Source organism: Gorilla gorilla, chromosome 6, assembly GCF_029281585.2.
Source record: "Gorilla gorilla gorilla isolate KB3781 chromosome 6, NHGRI_mGorGor1-v2.1_pri, whole genome shotgun sequence".
Classification (NCBI taxonomy): Eukaryota; Metazoa; Chordata; class Mammalia; order Primates; family Hominidae; genus Gorilla; species Gorilla gorilla.
Genome location: NC_073230.2, coordinates 57,744,933 through 57,769,012, shown reverse-complemented (window position 1 = coordinate 57,769,012; position 24,080 = coordinate 57,744,933). Strand labels below are relative to the sequence as shown.

At 37.5% G+C, this 24,080-nt stretch overlaps 1 protein-coding gene across 1 annotated transcript in view; it reads right to left on the bottom strand.

Annotated features, from left to right (window-relative positions):
- Positions 1-15,188: 15,188 nt before the first annotated feature.
- The window catches only part of VWC2 (von Willebrand factor C domain containing 2), a 153,491-nt gene continuing 144,599 nt past the window's right edge, over positions 15,189-24,080 (bottom strand). Inside the window, exon 5 of the transcript XR_008667244.2 lies at positions 15,189-16,364. The gene's annotated coding sequence lies outside the window, so the exon portion shown is untranslated. The remainder of the gene's footprint in view (positions 16,365-24,080) is intronic.

Genomic DNA, 24,080 nt, shown 5'->3' with positions numbered 1-24,080 from the left:
TCATATTTTACAAAAAATGTGTCATCATTTTAATCAAATACTGTATGTCCAAGTGTTTTATGAGGGTGAAAATCCTCTAGTCTTTATCCATTAATGCCAAACCTACATACGATTCTAAAATATTTCTAGTATCACTGCATTTTAAAAATAGTTTCAAATATACTGTCTTCAGGTTAGCCCAAAAGATTTTTCAGGATTTTTCAGAAATATTCTGTTTTATCTTTACTATATGTTCACTAGATCCAGGCCACCATATTCTTGTATAATAACTTTAATTTCAGTTTGTTTCTTTCTTTTGATTTAAATTTATAGGATTTTATTCATTCTAGTTTCACCTTTCACAGTTTAAAGCCATATTTAAAGCCTGGGGTCTTATTGCAATTTTTAGCCTCTTTAATATAAGGCCTAGTTCCAACCACCCTGTGGATTTTTTAATATAGTTCAGTGTGACTATCTTAAACTTTTCAGTTCTAAGTCTCTTAAATTACCTTTTTGGCATTTTAGAATGGAGTAATTATTGTATGTGCCTAAATTAATAGTTGAACTTTCTTAGTGGAAAGAGAGAATGAAAAAAAGCAATTTCTTTCCCTGACAACCCCTCTAGAAAAAATAATCAACAATCATCACAACCTTTATTTTATTTCTTCCACTATGAAAATGAATATTATATAACAGATATTAATTACTTGTACCATCACTAATACTTATCTTGTCTCACATTGGGATTTATCAAAAATTAAAAGACTTAAATTCTAGGAAAATACATGAGTAATTTAGAAAATGAGTAGTTTCTCAATTTTTCCAATTATTGTTTCATTTATATTTGTATCAGCTTTCTCTCTCCAGCATGCACTGTTTTGCTCTTCATATTTCCTCTCTTAAGACATAAACGTTTGTAAATGGCAAACATACCCCATGCTGGATCTGGGCACAAATGTGCAATACATTGGCAGGAGGACAGTTCACCTATACCTAGGATGTGTTAGACTTTTAAAAATGAACTAGTTGATAAACTAGCCTCTCATTTTTCCATGCTATGTACAAATATAACTCTAGAATTCTCACACAGACACAAAGGGAAGATAAATGACATGTGGCTCTACTTTGTTATTAGCCCTGGTAATGTTTTCTAAAAAAATTCCTTGGGTTTTCATCATTATGATGTAATTGTTTTTATATGGTTTAGAGATGTTTTTCAAGTGTCTTCTTTCCTCTAGTAAGTGACATATTCACATTACACTGTTTGGGTGAGTTACTATTCTTCCCAAAATTACTAACACATGTATTTTGTAAAGAGTAAAAGACTTACTACGTCTCCACCTCTAAAAGCAGTGTAATCTAAAGTTTCCAAATTTCTTAATTGTATAATAAATAATGGATTAGAATACATGTTCTTTCCTTTTTGTTCCTTATGTTTGCTTACTTTTTTCCTATATTTAAAATCTTTAATAATTTAACTTACAATGCATTTTTCTGAGGCATGAACAGCACCCCATCAACAGCCTGGGGAAGCAGAGGCAGAGTTGTTACGCACATGCTAAGTACTGGGGATCAGAATGCAATCACGAAGAGATAGGTGACCCCAGATAAGAGGAGATGAACAACAGGAGTGGGATGAGAGCAAATCATGGATTTTTAGCTACTGGCACACCAGAATGAGACCACACAAATATCTGAAGGCAGAACAAGGTAAGACTTGTAAAGTCCAGGCAAAGAAAACAAGCTGTAGAAATTGACACAAGGGCCGAGCACGGTGGCTCACGCCTGTAATCCCAGCTCTTTGGGAGGCAGAGGCTGGCGGATCACAAGGTCAGGAGTTCGAGATCAGTCTGGCCAACATGGTGAAACCCCAACTCTACTAAAAATACAAAAATTAGCCGGGCGTGGTGGTGTGTGCCTGTAGTCCCAGCTACTCGGGAGGCTGAGGCAGGAGAATCGCTTGAAACCGGAAAGCAGAGTGTTCAGTGAGCTGAGATCACGCCACTGCACTCCAGGTTGGCAACAAGAGCGAAACTCCATCTCAAAAAATAATAACTATTAATAATAAATAAATAAATTGAAGTAAAGGACAAAATAGGAGAAGGAAGGAAAACATTATTTCTTTTTCTTGGGTCTCATAGTAAAATGTTCTTTGTTATATCGCTTATCACATTTATTTTAGTTGATTATGTTTGTCTTCAACATTCAATTATACTAGGATACTCCTAGCTTCATGGCCTTCTTCGTAGCACACAGTTATATCCTTAATAATTTTTTAAATTAATGAATAGATCATTAAAGTTCTATGAGTATAAATACTTGAGTAATTAAGACAAAAGTTGCTTCTATTAACGGGTAGGATGTGAAATGTTGGAAGTTGTTTAAAGTGATGACAGTGTGTACAATAAAAATTATACATGAATCCCTGAGAGATTATTGTCATAAAGCAGTTTCAAGTGTTTTGTATTTATTTGCATCAAAATAATATCTTTTATATAATGCTTAAATTTTCACAAAACATTTTTTAGCAATTGTATCATCTGATAATTATACCAGCCTGTGAAGTTACCAGGGCAAATATAATTCCCAGTTTTTATTTTATTACTTTAAGTTTTTCTTATTATAAATATGTAAGATGTGTTTATTTGGCAATATGGTAAAAGAGCCTTAACATGTTTGGTCCAGTAATCTCAATGGAAATTTTACTACAGAAGTAAATCAGAAATAAAGTGAAATATTACATGCAATGGTATTAATTTCTGTATTATATATAATAATGAAAAGGAAAATAATATAAATGAGTGACAATATAATTGGTTGAATAAGTTATGCTGTTTCCATTTGATTGAATATTATTGTGCCATTAAAATGACATTTACAAATTAATTAAGATTATATACACGTGTACAATTGTTATCCATATTGTATACATTTTTAAACCAAATGCACCAAAATGTTAATTAACAATGGTTGTTTCATGTAATGGGATCATGTGTGAGGTTTTTTTTTTATACCCTCTGTTTTCCAAATTTTCTGCAGTGAAATGAATTACATTCACAAGCTTGGAAGTAATAAATATACTTTGAAATATTAAAATAGTAGCAAAGTAGAGAAGACATTGCTTATCTCTCCAATATCAATTCACTTCTCCCCTTCTTCCTAAAAAAGCACCAAGTTTGTTTACTCCAGAGAATGATTCTTTTTAGCCAGTCAACACATAGCTTTTCTGGCCACTGCCTTGTTGTGACCATTAGTTGAACCAGCTTGAGGATGAAGCCCACAATGAGAACACACAGTGAAGATATGAAAAGAACTGGGGCATTGATGATGGTGTTGAATTACTGTCTTTATTGTGCCTGAACCCAAGCCTGTACTAGACTTCTTAGTTCTTTTTCTTTTTTTTAATTATACTTTAAGTTTTAGGGTACATGTGCACAACATGTAGGTTTGTTACATATGTATACATGTGCCATGTTGGTGTGCGGCACCCATTAACTCGTCATTTAACATTAGGTATATCTCCTAATGCTATCCCTCCCCCCTCCCCCCAGCCCACAACAGGCCCCGGTGTGTGATGTTCCCCTTCCTGTGTCCATGTGTTGTCATTGTTCAATTCCCACCTATGAGCGAGAACATATGGTGTTTGGCTTTTTGTCCTTGCGATAGTTTGCTGAGAATGATGGTTTCCAGCTTCATCCATGTCCCTACAAAGGACAGGAACTCATCATTTTTTATGGCTGCATAGTATTCCATGGTGTATATGTGCCACATTTTCTTAATCCAGTCTATCATTGTTGGACATTTGGGGTGGTTCCAAGTCTTTGCTATTGTGAATAGTGCTGCAATAAACATACGTTTGCGTGTGTCTTTATAGCAGCATGATTTATAATCCTTTGGGTATATACCCAGTAATGGGATGCCTGGGTCAAATGGTATTTCTAGTTCTAGATCCCTGAGGAATTGCCACACTGACTTCCACAATGGTTGAACTAGTTTACAGTCCCACCAACAGTGTAAAATTGTTCCTATTTCTTAGTTCTGTCAAATAAGAAAGTTTCTTTTGTTTAAGCAAGTTAGGTTTTCTGTTACTTGCAGCTAAAAATATTCTAATTGATACAGCATTAATTACAGGAAATTTGTAAAGTAGAGGATTAGAAGTAAGGGGAAAATATCACTTATAGTTTCATAACCTAGATGTCAGCAGTGTTAACATTTTGGTAAATTTCCTACTTTTGTGTGACTTTTTTATTCATGCTATAGGTACCATATGTAGTGAGTATTTTCCTTAATATTATGATATATATATTTCCATACTATTTTATTCACTTCATTAACATAATTTTAATCACTATAATATTTCATACATTTCAGCAAAAAAATTATAATATGGTTTATTAGTCTGTTCTCACACTGCTAATAAAGACATGCCCAAGACTGGGTAATTTATAAAGGAGAGGTTTGACTCACAGTTCCACATGGTTGAGGAAGCCTCACAGTCATGGCAGAAGGCAAATGAGGAGTAAAGTCACATCTTGCATGGTGGCAGGCAAGAGAAAATGAGCAGGGGAACTCCCATTTATAAAACTATCAGATCTTGTGAGGCTTACTACCAGGAGCACAGTATGGGGGAAACTGCCTCCATGATTCAATTATCCCCACCTGGCCCCACCCTTGATATGTGGGGATTATTACAATTCAAGGTGAGATTTGGGTGGGGACACAGCTAAACCATATAATTTCACCTGTGACCCCTCCCAAATCTCATGTCCTCACATTTCAAAACCAATCATACCTTCCCAACAGTCCCCCAAAGTCTTAATTCATTTCAGCATTAACTCAATCTGAGACAAGGCAAGTCCCTTCTGCCTATGAGCCTGTAAAATCAAAAGCAAGTTAGTTACTTCCTAGATACTGTGGGTACAAGCTTTGGGTAAATACGCCCATTCCTAATGGGAGAAATTGGCCAAAACGAAGGGGCTGCAGGCCCCATGCCAAGTCCAAAATCCAGCAGGGCAGCCAAATCTTAAAGCTCTGAAATGATCTCCTTTGACTCCATGTCTCACAGCCAGGTCATGCTGTTGCAAGAGGTGGGTTCCCACAGCCTTGGGAAGCTCCACCCCTGTGGCTTTGCAGGGTACAGCTTCCCTTCTGGCTGCTTTCACAGGCTGGTGTTCTGTGGCTTTTCCAGGTGCATGGTACAAGCTGTTGGTGGTTCTACCATTCTGGGGTTGGGAGGATGGTGGCCCTCTTCTCATAGCTCCAATAGGCAGTACCCCAGTGGGGGCTCCGTGTGGGGGCTCCCACCTCACATTTCCCTTCCACACTGACTTAGCAGAGGTTCTCCATGAGAACTCCACCCCTGCAGCACACCTCTGCCTGGACATCCAGACATTTCCTTACATCCTCTGAAATCTAGGCGGAGGTTCCCAAACCTCAGTTCTTGACCTCTGTGTACCCACAGGCCCAATACCACGTGTAAATTGACAAGACTTGGGGCTTCTTCCCTCTAAAGCAGTGACCTGAGGTGTACATTGGCCCTGTTTAGCCACAGCTGGAGCTGAAGCAGCTGGAACGTGCAGGGCACCATGGCCCTAGGCTGCACAGAGCAGGGGGGCCCTAGGCCTTGCCCACAAAACCATTTTTTCCTCCTAGGCCTCCAGGCCTGTGATGGGAGGGGCTGCTGTGAAGGTGTCTGACATACCCTGGAGACATTATCCTATTGTCTTAGTGATTAACATTTGGCTCCTCAGTACTTATGCAAATTTCTGCAGCTGGCTTGAATTTCTCCCCAGAAAATGGGTTTTTCTTTTCTATCCCATCATCAGGCTGCAAATTTTCCAAACTTTTATGATCTGCTGCTTCTTGAACACTTTTCTGCTTAGAAGGTTCTTCCACTGGGTACCCTAAATCATCTCTCTCAAGTTCAAAGTTCCACAGATCTCTAGGGCAGGGCAAAATGCTACCAGTCTCTTTGCATAGCAAGAGTGACTTTTACTCCAGTTTCCAACAAGTTCCTCATTTCCATTTGAGACCACCTCAACCTGGACTTCATTGTCCATATTGCTATCAGAATTTTGGGCAAAACAATATGTCTCTAGAAAGTTCCAAACTTTCCCACATTTTCTTGTCTTCTTCTGAGCCCTCCAAACTGTTCCAACCTCTGCCCGTTACCTAGTTCCAAAGCTTCCACATTTTCAGGTATCTTTTCAGCAGTGCCCCACTCCCAGTACCAATTTACTGTATTAGTCTGTTCTCACGCTGCTAATAAAGACATACCCCAGACTGGGTAATTTATAAAGGAAAGAGGCTTGATGGACTTACAGTTCCACATGGCGGGGAAGCCCTCACAATCATGACAGAAGGCAAATGAGGAGCAAAGTCACATCTTACATGGTGGCAGGCAAGAGAGCATGTGCAGCAGAACTCTCCCTTTATAAAACCATCAGATCTTGTGAGACTTACTCATTATCATGAGAACAGCACAGGAAAAACTCGCCCCCACTATTCAATTACCTCCCATTTGGGCCCTCCCACAACATGTGGGGAATATTACAATTCAAGGTGAGATTTAAGTGGGATGTAGAGCCAAACCAAATCATATGGTTAAGCCATTCTAATTGTTGGACATTTTTATTGCTTCCAAGTTTTCACTATTATATGTTGCATTATAGTTGACATCTTTTTACTTTAGATTTTGTGGTATTTTAAAGTTTTTTTTCATGCTAAATACCCAGAAGTAGAAGTGCTAGGTTTAGGTATTTCTAATCTTCTGGACCACTTGCCAAGTGTATTTTCTAAGGATTATACCAATTTCTAGTGCCACCAATGATATATCAGAATACATATTTTATTGCATGTTCTCCAGTATCGTTTTTAAGTCATTCATTTAATGTGATATATAGAAATAGTTTCTTCCTCTATTAATTTTCATTTTTTTGTATCAGTGAGGTTTAACTTTCCTCATGTAATAATGTTGCTGTTGCTGATGGTAGTTATTTATTGAGTGTTTATTATGTGAAAGGTTTTGTTTGAAACCCATCACATAGATTTTCATATTTAATTTGCCCGAGTTTGTGAGTTACTGTTACTCTAATTAGTACATGAGGAAAATGAGTCACAATAATTAAATACCTTACCGGGTTTACACAGCTGGTAATGGTGAAGATGTGTGTCAGTTACAATTTGGTTTTGTGGCAAGATCCTGAGGGCCCTGATTCAGTGGTTCCCCTTAGCTGGTGCAGTGGCTCTGCAGCATCCTCCTGGCCTCAGACTACTTGTACTCTTGCCTCCAGCCCTTAGTGCAGCTTTTGTCCTCATGGTTGCAGGTGCTCTTATGCCTCCAGGCTCTTAATTGGCCTTCCATTCAGAAAAAAACATAAAAATGAAAAACCCTCTACAGGACTTTTACATTATATTGAACAGAATAGTGTCACAGGGTTACCTGATACTATAAGGGAGACTAGAAAGTGATACCTTCGTTTTTAAATTCTGATTAATAGAGAAAAGAATTTAAAAGGGGACAAGGACTTTGAATGAGTGTTGAACAGGCCAGTGTCTTTTTCTTATACAAATCATCTCTTTAACTTGTGTGCACTGATACACACCCTTCACATTAGTAACATGTACATTTAATGTCCCCATTCTCCTCTGCATGTAATACAACTTCAAACTGTCATCCACTTACTGCATCTCAGTTAATGCATGTTAAGTCACGGATGATATATAGAAGTTTACATCAGGTCTATGGCTCATATGGTCTAGACAGTTTTTATGCCCCCACCTCATAAAATGCATGAGAAAGAATAGAGTAACTAATTTAAAACTCCCTTGCAGAAAATGGAGGAAAGCAAAACTCATCTCAGTACTTATCCAGGTGGACATGATACAGTGAGACCTTCCTGCTATCAACTTGGTTTTAGTTTGTTGGTTGGTCCCTGGTTCTATCCTGTGTGGTTGTCTTCCTTATTCCTTGCATTCCCCTTTCTGGAAGCTGCACTGTATTTCATTTCACTTTCTTCGAGAAGTCAGAGGCCTAAGACACTCACAGGCTGTCATCGGCCAGATTTGGATTTTTCAGGGGCAGGACAGTTCTCTTTTGCTGGGTTGTGTTGTGTTGTATCATCCTGATCAAGCATGGTGACAAAAGATGCAGAGGTGCATCTCTCCTTCTTTCTGCATCCAGTTCATCTTCCTGTGATCCAGGGCATGTTCATATCCTTCCATGACTATGGACACATTTATCTGACTTCTTTAATCAAGAAAGAGGCTCAATGTCTAGAGTGAGGAGGACCCTCTTGATTTGGGAGTCAACATTTATTTCCATTGGGCATGCTCATTTCTTAAGTCACTGGGAAACCTGCCAATTTTGGATGAGGCTTGGAGTGGAAACTGGCTCTGCAACCATTCCAGGCCACTGTGAAAGGTGCTCTCTGCTTGGAAAATGTGACCCAGTGGTACAAGTATGCTCAGAGTGTCATAGCAGATAAAGGTGTTGTGTGGACTCTTGGACAGGTTCCTAGAGGTGAGGATCACAGTGTGAACCTTTGGGATGTTAGAGAAAGCCATGCTATTCTTTGTAGATAACTATTCTCCTTTTGAGAAACAACTTTTGGATTTGTGCTGGTTCCAGTTTGGGCCAACAAGTTACTATGTAATCTGAGCTACATCATGAGGTAGGCGTTATCTAACCCACTGAGCCATGGAGTTGGGTGTGCGTAGCAGCACTCTTCTATCCACTGGGAATGGTGTACCGGTGTGTACAAGATTGGGCTCAAGCAGGTCCTGAGGGAGTGGTAAGCTGCACAAACAAGTGTCTCAGACCTTCATGGTTTCCGTTCCTGCCACTCCACTTCAGCCTGCACCTGTGACCTCATGGGAAGTTCTTTATAAACTCTGAGCATCAGTTATAGAGTGCTGTACATAGTATGTTGGCAGCAGCCACAAGTAGACAGCCCTACCCACAAGGGTGGTCCTGAAGGAGAGTGGGGAAGAGAAATATCAGTAGATAAGGCTCTGAGAAGTACACCAGTCTGTCGACCTTGTTAAGAATGAGAAATGACTAGAAGTATGGACTGCACAGATTTTTAAGCAATAAGTCAACAATTTGGCCCACTGATCAGAGGCATAGAAGGAATAAGATTGGAAATTTGGTGACAGTGTTGTGAGAAAAGTGTATGTAACTAGATATCTCCAAACAAGCACACAACACATAGGAATGCACACTAATGAGAAACTCAGCAAATAACCTTAGTAACCCAGTGGACAACATGACTCCTGTGGGCATTGGTCAGCCTCTTCCTTCCTTGCCAGTAGGGTCATGAACAAAGTGGCCATGAAAACAAAGATGGAAGGTCTGCATGGTTACCAAGGCATAATCTAGATACAGCTCTTCTGAGTGCCCAATTTTCTAACAGCAGAGTCTACCAAGGAGTCCCCAATATGGCAACGCTGACCAGGGAGAGAGCCAGCCACCTGGTACCAGGTTGATTACATTGGATCAAGTTCATCATGAGAGGGGCAATGCTGTGTTCATATTGAAATCTGATACAAATTTGCTTTCCCTGACTACAGTATTTCTGCCAAAACCACCATCTGTGGACTTACTAAATAAATTTATTGCTGTCATTTTCCTCACAGCAGTGCTACTGACCAGGGAACTCATATTTAATGACATGTGGCAGTGGGCTCATACTCATGTAATTCATTGGTCGTACCACGTTCTCCATTACCTTGTAGCATCTGGGGTAATAGAATGGTGGAATGGGCTGCTGAGTACGCTTATGGTGCCAGCTGGGTGACATCACTTAGTTGAGCTAGTGTAATTTCCTCCTGGGTGTGATTTTTTTGCTCTGAATCAGCAACTAATAGCAATTTGCCAAATCACCCTCTTTGGTTCTATGGTCAATGGTGTTTTTGTGAATATTGTAAGGAGGTCATAGTGGAAGCCCCTAGAACTCTCCCTTCCAATATGACTCTAATATATGGTGCTGTTGCTTCCATGATTAAGATTCATGGGCCTCAGAATTGTGTGTGGGTTGGAGGGGTGTTGATGGGAATAGATTCTCACTACTACCCTGGATACCCACTAGCAAAACATTTGCTTCCTGTCTCTGTAATTTTGGACTCTGCTAATTTGGAAGTCATACTTCCCAAGGGAGGAATGCTTCTAATAAACTGAAACCCAGGACTGCCACCTCATGTTGTTGAACCAGCTGGCACAAAATAAGTTACTGTACTGGCTGGAGTGATTGATCCTAACCATGAAGGGGAAATTGGGTTGCCATTACACAACAGAGATGGGGGAGATCCTCTGTGACATATCTGAGTACTCTCTTGTCCTGTGGTAAAAGTTAATTGAAGACTACAACACTCAATATAGGCGGGGTTGGTAATGGCACAGAATGAAGGCATGGCAGCTATGAAAATGTGGCTCTCTGACCTTCTGCTGTAAGGAGTCACTGACCAGTGGCTCCATTGCTGCACTCTGATTCCACTGTGTTTGCACTGCGTCTGTGCTTCTAGACTGAGCACAGCAGAGGCCTGCTGCCAGTCTTTCCCAGCTATGCGAGAATTTCCTGCGGCCGCTATGGCTGGAGGGCCGCTCCTCTGCAGCCAGTTGCTTCTCAAAGCTAACTGGAGTCTAAGGCCTTCCCTCCTTCCTGCTCTCCTGCATTATTATCCAGAGGATCTCCCAGCCTCTCCTCTCTTCCTTCCCTTTTTCTCTTACAGACATTTTAAACTATAATACATCTCTTACATGTCTAATCCTATTTTTGTGACAGTTTCTCAGAGGATCCAAAGTAACCCAAGTGATGCCAGGAGCCAGAAGTGGTCTGAGAATACAGGCGGTGGGATGGGGCTCTGCGATTCATTCACTGCCCACCCCGTGGGCAAAGAGGGTACCCTTCTGAATGGCCTGTGTATGCAGGTGTTATGGCTTAGGCCTAAGAAGGAGACAAGAGTGCCACCAAGGACAGCAAAATTGGCTGACAACTGTTAAGTGAAGCAGATGCTTTGAAAAGGAATGAGAAACTGAGGGCTTTAACAAGATTGAAGACTTTGGGCAAACTTACTGCTAGAAAAAGTGATGGGCAACACAGTAAATGAGAAATGCCTAAGCTGCAGGTAGTAGAAGAAGGAATAGAGAAGCTAATGGAATTGGGAATGCTGGAGCTGATAAATTATATGAAGTTAAAAAAACCCAACAGAACATTATGTCCCACAAGAGGACTCAAGGACACACCATTCATGGCACTATCAGGGACACACTTGTTCTCTAAGCAGCACCAGCATCGCTAAACACCTAATTGGTGGGTTTTCTCTATTGGCCAGGATTGATGGGAGGAAAGGTAGAGATAGTAATGCAACAACTACAGGCAGATGGAATGCTTAACTATGGGGCACCAAGTGACTACACAGAACTGCCCATTATGCAGAGTCCACTGACCCAACAGCAGTCCATTCAGGACTGAGTCCAAGCAGGTCCTGAGGGCCCAAGTAAGCTACATTCGCTGACAGACCAAACTCCCAAATTACCCACAACAATCATACCATTTCCCTTCCCCAAGCTCAACATGAGGAAGAACCCCAAGGTTGATTTATGGGTTCTGTCAGTGGGTGAAGCCAAAATTTGATAGTGACTGCCCTATTTTAGAGGGAGATCTGAACGACAGTGGAGAGGGGAGAATATGTATAATTCTTTGACAGCAGCCAATGATGTGGCTGCAGCCAGAGGCCTGGAAGGAAAGACCAAAAGACTGGAGACAAGGAGGTCTGAGGCAGAGGCCTGTGGATGGACACATGGACATGAGTGCAAAGTGTGAAGGCTTTTCAGTCACATAGTTAACACTCAGCAGAAAACATGTACCTTAAAAGAGGCTCTGAACAACCAAGTAGGTAATTTTTTCCAGGTGATTGGCATTGGCCATCTTTCATCATCAGCTCCATCAGAACCCCACATAGACATATGGAGGGAGCAGCCAGGATAGAGCGATGGAGTGACATATGCACTCAATAGCATGGACACCTGCTTTCCCAGGCTTGTCTAGCTACTACCACCTCTCAATGTCTAACCTATCTGGAACAGAGGCCAACACTGGGTCCTGATATAGCACTGTTCCCCAGGGACACCAATCATCCACTCAGTAGCAAATTAGTGCCATCTGGCCCCTGTCCACTGGTTCATCTTTACAGGGATGTATACGTACTCACTGTGTGTGTGTACATACTATATCTGTACATACTATATCTCACCACCACCCAGAGGCTAATAGGAAGGCTGATGCCCACTCATGGAATCCTGCACAAAAGAACATATGACCAGGACTTAGACCACTTCTCAGCACAGGAGGTGCAGAAATGGACCAGATACTACCAAACAGGGGTCAGGAGTGCTGCCTGCTTTCATGCCTGGAGAGTGGATGAAGAGGCCAGCTCCTGCTGGGCCCATTCAAATCAGAGGTATGTAGTTGTTTACCTGGAGTAGGGTGCACATAGCTAGAAAAGTTTTTTGCTGTTAGATCATCCTTTTCCTGTGCATTGGGTTTTCTTGGAGTGTTTATGGTCGGTGCCTGTTGGTGGGTCTGGGATTTATGGGAGGCAATAAGGAAGCCATGGAACAGACTGGGGTGTTGTTCCTCAAATCCTGAAGTCCTTGGGCAGCCACCACCTTCTTTCCAACTTTCAGAGTTTTTTAATGGTTGTTGTATTATGTCAAGGGTTTTTACTAGTGAGAGGGAGAACCCAGGAGAAATGGGGCTAGTCTATCTTGACAGAACCAGAAGTCTCCCATAATATAATTTTATTATCTTCTTAACACTGCAGAGTCTCTAGTGACAGCCCCTTTTCCATTCTATTGTGACTTCTCCTTTGACCTTGGCCTCCTGAGTAGCTGGGACCACAGGTGTGTACCACCTCACCCATCTTGGAATTTTGTTTCTTAATTTGCAACATATGGAGACATTTTATTTATTGATAGTTTTTCTTGTTGAGTTATAGTTTAATTATCAGGATTTATAATTCATGTGATGTCAATGCTTTATAATGAAACTTTATAGCTCAGAGTAAAGTCAATGTTTATAAATTTTCCACATGCTTGTATTTTGTAATTTTTTCATGAAGAATTATGCACCTGTTTCCTAGGTCAGCTTGGTTAATTCTGTTGTTCAGGTATTTATGTATTTTATGAACATTTTGTCTCCTGTTCATTCACTGCTACATATAAAAAGTTACCCTATAAATTATGGTATGCCTCCTTGCCTTATCAAGATCTAGTACTTATTTGTGCTTTTACCATTTTATAACGTTATTATTATTATTATTATTATTATTATTTGAGACAGAGTCTCGCTCTGTCACCTAGGCTGGAGTGCAATGGCATGATCTTGACTCACTGCAACCTCCGCCTCCCCGGTTTAAGTGATTCTTCTGCCCCAGCCTCCCAAGTAGCTGGGATTACAGGCACCTGCCATCATGCCCAGCTAATTTTTGTATTTTTGTAGAGATGGGGCTTCACCATGTTGGCCAGGCTGGTCTTGAACTCCTGACCTCAGGTGATCCACCTGCCTTGGCCTCCCAAAGTGCTGGGATTACAGGCATGAGCCAACATGCCTGGCCTATAACCCTATTCTTTAAAAATGCAGTTTAAATAAAGATATTTTAATGAAACGAAAGCTGAAAAAATTATCACCAGTAGAAATTCACTGAAAGAAATATTAAAGAGTATTCTTCAGGCAGAGGGAAAAGGATTTACAATGAAAGGTGAAGGAAGCAATAAAAAAAACAAGAAAATGGCAAATGTGGGGATGTGGCTAAATGAATAATGACTATTAGAAGAAGAAGAAGAAGAAGAAGAAGAAGAAGAAGAAGAAGAAGAAGAAGAAGAACTTTTCATATTTAAAACACACAGAATTAAGATAGAGCAAAACAGTAGACACGGTGAGGGAATAGTTAATGCATTGTCAATAAAAATGATAAAAGCACCAATAAGTATTAGGTCTTAATAAGTCACAGCTGTATACTATACAGGGCATTAATTATATGTATGGAATTCTAAATTGGCAGTTCTTTTCATTCAGCATATTAAAGATGTTTTACTGCCTTCAGAATTCCTTTTCTTATCCAAAGATAAGAATATTAAACATGCATCAAACATTCACAATTGTCATAATTCTTTTTTACATGGAATCTGTTTCCTCTGGCTGCCTTTATGATTCTCATTTTTTCTTCCTTTCACTGTGGCGCTGCTACTTGGGAATTCTTTGTTTTATCATCTGTCATCAACTTTAGAAGGCTATCAGCCATTTTCTTTCTAACCATTGTTTTTCTGTTCCATCCTATCCTTTTTCACCTTTTGGAACTTCAACTTAGTATCTGCTACATTCTTTACCTCTTCTGCATTTTCTATCTGTACTTCTTTTCATTTGATCTGTCTTCAGATTCACTCTTTTCTCTTAAGTTGTTTCTAATCTGTTAAATCCAGTCAACTAAGTCTTTAATTTCAGTTATTACATTTTGCAGTTCAAAAAATCTTTTTTTGGTTCTTTTCAATTTTGCTAGGTCAGTTTAGGTTTCTAATCCTCTGCTGAAATTTCCAATTTTGTCCTATAGTCTTTGAATATAGATTTATTTTATATCTGGGTCTGATTATTCCATCATTAGGAGACTGTGATTCTGAACCTATTGTTGTTTCTGCTCCATTGTATTTGTGTAGCCTCAGATCAGCTCTGCACCTTGAATGCAGCCCAGTGGGGCTACAAACACATATAGGGAAGTTACCCGCCTTTGTATACCCAGACTCTAAATTTTGCTCCATTTTTTCCATGAAATGTCAAAAAGTGCTATTCAACTTCTCAGCATGCTATTCCAATAGGAAATGTACTCAGGGAAAAATGCTCAGAATGCCAGACTAAACTCTAATTTGGGCTTTTCCAGCCGTTGGTCTGGTAGGTTTTCCTAAGTATTTAGTTCTCCATTGGCTTCAGGAAGAACTGTCTATTCTGCCCAGATTTTCCAGTTGCCGTTGGCAGGAGGATTGTTCTAAATTGCCTAATCTTCCAGTTCCAGAATGGGAAGTTCGTAGCCTTAAGAAAAAATACTTTTTGGTTTTAATTTATTTTTTAAAAAGCCTTTCTCCAAGCCAGCGCAGAGGAGCCTCTAGAGTGTTTCCATTAAAAAAAGAAATCTGACCCTAAGATATTTACTTACTGTTAGTCCATATTTCTCGATATGTGGTTTCATAATCATTACATTTACTTTTAGAAATGACAAAGCAGAAATGTATTATCACAGTCAATTCCGTGGGATATTATATTATAGATGCTACTTCAGGGTACAGCAGTGTCAATCTTTCATTAAATAAGAGAAATAAAAGTTACATATTTGAGTGAGCCTCAAGGATTATATTTTAAATAACTCAAAATATTTAAAGCATTTTAAGTATTTTTAACGACGTATATACATTTTATTTATCTTGCTTAATCTACTTTCAAAAGCTAAAATATTTCAAAGGATTATCTTAAATGTGACTCTACCTGGAAGTGCAAAACTCAGTTTAATAAATACTTTATTTTATAAATCAGGTCAATACACATACCCATCCAACGATACATACAAATTCGGCCTAATTATTTAAATTCAACTCCACATAAAATTAAGGTATTACAAAACATTTTTCTGGTAAATATATATATAAATGGGATAAAAACTAAGATATAAATTATATGTGTTAAATTTAAACATGAGGATAAAATATTTTTCAAATGAGCGCTAAATTATTCATTTATTAGAATCTTCAAAATGTTCAATAGTCTCATATTCCAATGTATTATGTTATAAACACTTTAAATAGATCTTGTGCTTTATAAATATTTATCTATTCTAGGCTACGTGTTTTACAAATATTCACTCATTTAATCCTCTTAGTGGTTGATACCACTCTCCCCATGTTACTGATGAGCAATCTGAGTTACAGAGAGGTAGGTAACGTGTACCTGATAAATAACCAGTAAGTGGTAGAACTGGGATGAGAATCAGACCTCCAAAGGCCAAAGTCTTTACTGCCAAGTTACATTAAAGCAAATAAATTGCAAACGTTTATTGAGAATACTTATGATATAAATGTTAAAAGGATGCTCTGGCCTTTGTTTCTAGAGACTATGTTTCTATAGCTATGGAGTAAGGCTCAGGCCAGGGATGGGAACAACTCACCTATGCCTTTTAACTCCTATCATCTCTGCTGGAAACCAGACCCATCCTCCAGCCAGCATGTTCTCACCCTGGTTTCCTGAAAGCATCATGGGCATTCCCTTTTGATCAGTTTGCTCTCCTCTTTTCCCCTCACTTGAGTTCCCTTTGATATCTTCAACACTAAGCACAGTGTTCTCCATCTGTCAGATATGCAGGAAAGGTGGTGACTGATGATTTATTAGTGGTTACAGTTGTTAGGTAAAATTGATGTTGTTTAATAAATTTGTACAGGACATGAACACTTACTGGAAAACTTTCACCAAATAATTTATAAAAGCATATCATTGTTCTCAGTCTATAGAAACTGTCAGAAATTCATAAATGTAATAAGTACAACATTTTAGTACATTTCCCCTACAACAGTCTATTAGAAATGAAGACAAAAAGCTATAATTTTACATTCATCAGGTACCTTGTAAAGCATCACACAGACTTGGTAAATGATGTTATTTAAAATGACTTTTTTTTTTAAGTTTTCAAATACTGAGTTTATGGAATAAGTATTTAAAATTATTTTAAACATTAATTCAAATTATAAATAGTAAATAACACAATTAAATACATATGTGTTTTATTCATGCTATATTTATAGCTATGTGCAAATAGTTGTGAACTTTATGTAGCCATATTGACATAGACAAATGAGAATAGCAAACTTGGCCAAGCAGAGTCTCTCTCTGTTCCCCTACATCCTTCACTGCTTAGGTCCAACTTTCTGTGGACTTAAGTCTGACTTAAAAGGAATTTCTGGCCAACAGTGCAGTGCTTCTCTTGTCTTTTGTTTGTTTTGTTTTGTTTTAATCAGACCCTTGCTTATATTTATATCCACCTTTCCTATCACAGCAAATTGAGAGAGTAACTGTTTAACCATTTGTATAGATGCATGCATGTATAGAAAGATGAGCTTCCAGCTGGAAAATTTACATCATTCTGAGGAATAAATTTAAAGGAAAATTATCTCATCCAAATACCACTTTTATTATTTTCATTTTTCCCTTAAGAAAAGGATTCATCGTGTATTAAAATGTTTGAGTTTTTTAGTCATACTTCTTAATATTTTAAATGTTTCAGACAAACCTCTGTTTTGCTCTATATTGCTCTGTTCCATTTTGCTTCCATATCCAAATTATTGTCTCCTTTTATTTTCTCTTCTGGTTATTATAATAACATGATTTGTCCTCTGAAGTGTAGGTATGCTGTTTATTGTACCAAAAAAACACCATTATGTTTATTTTAAAGACATTTACTTTCTTGGCTTCAATAGAAGGCACAATTTTGAATCTCACTTCAGTGTTATTTGTAACAAATATTTTAAGGTATCAGTTGGCCATAATTAATCTAAAACCTACAAAAACATATATAGAACATAATGATTTTTGTATCAAGCTCCTTTATTGCACTGATGCCTATCTTAAAATGAAAATCTTTTTCTTGAGAGAAAACAGTCAGAGCAGGTGGGAGCAGTAGATAGACCTGGCCGGTGGCAGCTGAGCCCCCTGGGGATGAGTGGGACTACCTCTGTCCACCCACAACCTTCACCATTGCTGTTATTGTTTGGAGTGGGGACAGTCTTTGTTTTTGTTTTAAGAAATAGCATACACCTTGAAACTACAGATTTAACATTATGTAACATGGGTAGATTATTTTTATAATTAATCTATATTAAATTAAATTGGGGTTTGTGAGGATTTTTTATTTAATCCTCACAATAAACCAGGGTATACTGCAGAGTATAACTAGCCCAAGCAGGCACTTAGTTTTTTATGTCATTGGAACATACAATGGTAACTTCATAATTTTATCACTAGCTAGCTACTATGTATCAGAAAATGGCAAAATTTTGCTTAAAAGTATAAATCGTAATACTGATGTAAGTTTATGACTTTAATGCAAAAGTTCAAAATGGCATGTGATGCCATCGCTTTTTTTATTAGTTTAAGGATATCTGCTGGTATCCTTGACTCAGAGCTTCATGGGTCCAAAGACCATACATGACTCTATCACCCAGGTCTAAATTGCAGTTGACACATAGAATGCAGTGAATAAATCGATTCAGTAAGACTCACAGCTGCTCCCCAGGGAAGAATATTTGGAAGCAGGTAGAGCTATCCATTCCAGTCCTGACTGTGCCCCATGTAGGATAGCTTTGGAACCAGACAGATTTGGCCTCAGTTCCATCACTGATTTTTTTTTTTTTTTTTTTAAACAGAGTCTTGCTGTGTCACCCAGGCTGGAGTGCAGTGACGCGATCTCGGCTCAAGCAACCTCCACCCCCTGGGTTTAAGGGATTCTCCTGCCTCAGCCTCCCGAGTAGATTACAGGCATATGCCACCATGCCCAGGTAATTTTTGTGTATTTTTAGTAGAGATGGGGTTTCACATGTTGGTCAGGTTGGCCTCAAACTCCTGATCCACCTGCCTCAGCCTCCCAAAGTGCTGGGATTATAGGCGTGAGCCACCACGCCCAGCCCATCACTGAAATTTGGATAAGTTACCCACCATATGTTGACTTCTTCATCAATATAGCAGAGTTGATAAAATGAATAAATCAGATAAAAGAATATGAAATTTGAAATTGTAGTGTTTGCCATATAATCATCACCTAATAAATGGCAGTTTACTTCTCTTGGCTCCAGAAAAACTGGGTCACAATATTTGGTTATATTTTGTAAATTTCAATATGAGAATCATACCTGAACAACCTGATGCTTCAATACTATTTTTAAAAAGAGATCTCTAGATTTAGGAATCAAAATATAGCATAAGCATTTAGACTAGGGAGGCTACAACGTTTTTGTGACGAGCTACTATTTACTTTGACAAGTATCAAGGTTGATATTCTAGAATTAGGGATCAGTGTTGCTATTCATTATCTTATTTACGGGGGGTGGGGTAAAAGACCATTTTGGAAATTTCTGTCTGATTTCTAGAGGTCCCTGACCTAAACACAAATGATAAGACTTCAAATCACGGGCTCTGATATAAAGCAGATTTGGATTCTTAACTCAGCCTCTCATTCACTAGACTGAATCTTAAGGCAGTTTTTAAATTTCCCTGAGCCTATATTTACTTTTCTGCAACAAAGGGGATAGCATTACCCACAATTTGGGAGAACTGTGAGGTTAAATGTGATAATAAGTGAAGGAAACCTAGCATAACTTTTGGCCGATGATATACATTCACCGACTGCTTAAGAATGGCTTTTTAAAACTATGAAACTACTTGGTAATATAAAGAACATTAATAGTTTCATAGGTGTATATTACTTACTGGATACTTTTCACTTTTTTCCATTATAAGAATTATATGCTTAGGAAAAGAATAAACCCTGAAAACTAATAGAAATGAAAATAGAATTGTATTTATTTGACAATGTAAATATAAAAGTAAAGGGAATGGAAAAATGAAATCTTTCCATAAAATGTGTTTGGAAACAGTTCTTTCTAAAACATAAATTACAGAAATTCAAATAATAGAAAATATTAATCATTAAATAAAATAATGATCATTAAATATTAATCATCTAAATACACTTTAATGTATATGTTGGTCTTCATATAATTAGATACCAAATAAAATTGAGAAATATTTCTACTTGCTGAAAATTGAATTAAAAACTAAAGTTGCAATATTTGCAATTGTGTTTAGTCATCAGGCTGTATTCATAATATACTAAATTGACTTTAGGTACATACTTTGATTGCTTTTGATAATTCTGTGCCTATATAATAGGTCAGCCAGAGGTTTTATGTATTTTTCTGAACTTTAAAGGAAAGAGTTAAACAGTATGCATGTCTTAAATCATAAACTGCTCATGGGCCAAGCACTGAGAGCACATTTTCATTTAAGTTTCCTAATTCTGTTGAAACTTTGGCTGAATACTTTTCAGGGTGATTGTCAGTGTCACTTAATATTCAATGGGATTTGTTCATTTAAAAATTAGCCATTGGATTTAGTTTCTAAATTTTTGTGTTAAGGCTAGAATAGCAGGTGCTTTGCAAAATTTAAAGTGAAATTTGACACTACAGTAAAATTTCAACAACCATCACTTTTAAATAGTTATCATTCAGGTTATGGAAGCTACTATATTTCTGTACAAACGACTCAGCTCATTATTGTATCAGTTCACTAGATACGTACTGAGGTGTTTAATTATGTTATGTAGAAAGATTAAAACATGCAGAAATGATCAATATCACAAATGAAAGTCTAAGAAAATTGTTTTCCAAAAATTAGAAATAAGAAAGTAAACAAATATCAAAACTGTAAATTTGACTTCCTTTATCATAAAGGGCCAGTGTCTCTTCAATACAATCAACTTTCTTCAGCATCAAAAATTTCACACTAAAAGCAATTTTTTTCTGACTTGCACCAGAAATGGCCAATAGCTGTCAGAGTTCATCCGAAAACTACCATGGGGTATTTGGGGTATTTGATGTGTCTCTGGGTTCTGTGACTTAGATATTTGATACTTGCAAGTTGACAGAGAAATCAAAAGACAACTGGGTTGGCAAACAGTAATGGGAGTTTTTAGTTGCTCTTTAATACATACATTTTCCTTAAACAAGAATAGCAAATAACTCTGAACTAATAGATGGAATACAATTCAACAAGCCTTTAACATATAGATTTTGGGTGATGTTTTGGGAATTGAATATCTCACAGCCCAAACTAAAGGGATTTGTAAATAATAGAAGAAGCAGGCATAAAATTAACTATTATGCAAACTATGGTATGATTCCTAAATGATATGTTAAAATAAGAAACCAAATTAGTACTATTACTGGGACATAGAGTGACAATTCTTCCAATAAGAACTACAGAAGCCTTACCAGCAATGGCACTTGAACTGGACTTTGAAAATGGCTAATACTCAACATGCTGCAAAGGACACTCAGGGCAGGATCTGAGATAGTAAAGACCATGTTTAGAGTACAGTCTGTGGTACCCAGGGCCCAGAAGTCTCACCAGCCACAGGGGCCTGGGTCATGGTGTTGTCCATGATCTAATTGTGAAGACACCAGTCTTCCATGTTGAGGAGTTTGGATGTTATTTTGTGTGTGATTGCGATCCTCAAAGAATTCAGTTGAAAACTAGATCTACATTTAGAAAACTAAAATAATAGACTGAAGAAGTTGGTGTGAAGTGAGGATATGACATAAGTAGGCTGTTTAATCTGTGCTACGGAGCAATGAGAACCTGATCTTTGGAAGTTGCAGCTGAAATGTGAAAAATATGTACTGTAAAAATGCACTTATTCCTGAATAAGTAAATTGTTCTCTCTTAATCTGATTCTTCAGAATAGTTACTGACTGTATCAACCATCAGATGCTACTAGTGAGGAAAAAAAATATAGTAGGTAAGTAGGTTCAGTAAGACAGTTACAAATTATGTTGGCCAAAGAAGCATGTGTGTTTTTACCAATGGTGCTTATTTGTACATCTGATACTCTTCATAATAACATTATGTTGGGGAAAAATATGATATTAAAAATAAGAATGAAAAGTAGGATTGATCTCTTGCCCATTGAAGCAAATTTAGCAAATTGTTAATATTTTTAAAATCATAGTTTATGTCTATAATTTTGTTTTCTACATGTTTAAATAGTCCACATTTAAAATAATGGATTTAGTTTCCAACAATGCTTGTCTGAAACAGTGTATATTTTGTAAGTTTCAGATAATGTATACATTTAAAAACCCATTTCACTGCTTAAAAACAAAAATTAAACATCTGAATTTTATGATTTTTTAGGACTTTTAACCTTATATAAATGCAACATTTATGTTGGAGAAGTAGGGAGGAAAGTTTATTAAACATATTATTGATGTTACGAACTTAAAACTGTATGAGAATTCTTCTTAGCATGTTTTACTGCACAAAGCAGGTGATGAAATTCTAAGTATCAAAAGATTAAAAGTATTATAATCAAACCTAAATTAGTTTCAAGGCTTACAGACCCCTTGATGTCAAGGACACTGTGCCTCTCCATCTGCACTAGCTGCAACATTATAGCAGGACTTGCCTGGACTGGAGTGCATCTAATACTTCTTGCATGCAGGGATGAAATACAAGTTTTTGAAATGACTTTTCTCAAGACTTCTGGGAAATGTCAATAAAAAGTATTGTTAATCCACCCAACAAGTAAATATCCTATCACTGAAAGAATGAATTTAACTTGAAAACCTCTAAGACATCAGATAATTTCCAGAACCATTCTATTGCTTACATAAGTAGCTTTATACTTTCAGATCTAAATATGGGTTGAAAATTTGAAATAAATTCATTAATACATTTGTAAGCAGGATTTAGTTTATTAACTTGAACAAATGATTTAACAATTATTAGGTACTTATAGAGCAGGCCTATTTGAATTTTAGTGATTATGGCTTTTCCAGAACTTCTATACTTGAATTCTGAGCTATCTCCAAACCATATTATTTTGAAATTGAGTAACTTATACTTTCCTTTTTTATTGGGCAGTTATTCAGGTTATTTATTGAATAGAACAGTTTGTTGTTGACAATCTCAGCAAAGAGTTCTCTGACAACAGAGGGGAGGAAAATAGAATGTCAATCTGAGATAACTGTATTTGTGAAAGTCTAACTGCAAGAAGAAGTTGATCTTGGACAAAAATGCAAATAATGCCATTATTATTAATGAATATATGCAGTGTCAAAAATCCAAGTTCTTCCATGTGTTTGGTTTACGCATTATTTCTATGAGGAGAGAGGAATGAGGGGGTTGAAATCAGAGATGGGGAGGGGAGTTACTTTGGTGTAATAACAGCCATTGAGCTTTAGCTCTTAGGAGTGTGTGCTGGTGACCCTGCAGGTCAAACTAAGTTTAGAGCAAGTGAGTCAGTTAACTTCCCAAGATGATACTGGGTTCATTCTCTCTATATGCAACAAAATACTAGGTTTTCTGAAATTCTCACAGCATTGAAAACACCATTGCAATTATTTCAGAGCTCAGCATCCATTCTGGTAGGAATTATTATTAAGGGAAACAGGAAGACTTTGAGCTGCATGGACTGAGTCTCTAACTGCATCATGCCTGATGGAGAGAGAAGAGGTTACTAATGGCCCACCTACCCATGGGGGCTAGGGCCATTTATTAGCAAAACGACAACTTTAAATAACTGTGTCTCAAACAATCCATCCTTGAATAAAGGAGGGATGGCCAATGTCTACCAGTCTTTAATACAAAGGTTAAATTTTGGAAAGCTGATTACACCTGAGAACAATTAGCTAATAATTCCCCTGAGTATTTTCATGAAATCTATGTACTGGTAGTTCCTTTGGCTCAAGGTGTTCTTTATGAACAAGATAAAAATTAAATGACTATATGTAGTGTTTTGATGACTCAGTCAGTGGCATCTTTATACTTACTAAGGTTCACAATAGTTTAATTTTTCAATTATGATAGGTGTATCCATTTTTCTTGAATGTTATTCAGTCTTTAATGATTGAATTATTTTTTATATAATGATTTTTTCATGTTCTCCATCTTCTCATTAGGAAGGCTTTCTAATCTCCATTTGCTGGTCTCTAGTTTGGCTCCTAATACAATACATTATGATTTCATATACTTCTTATGCCGGAGACCAAAAGTCCAAGAAGGCAAGAAATCAAGCCTTATTCCCTTGTTGTCAATGCTTTGTACTTAATAGGTTCTTAATGCAAAATTTTAGAACAAACAAAAATATGAAAAATACCTTTAGAGGCTTCAAATAATGGTTATATATATTTTAATCCTTTAAAGACATAAATAGTGATTATAGTTTTGCTTTTTTTATCCTACACCTATTAAGACTCCAATTACCTCTTTCATCAACACACCGCATGCTGATATGAT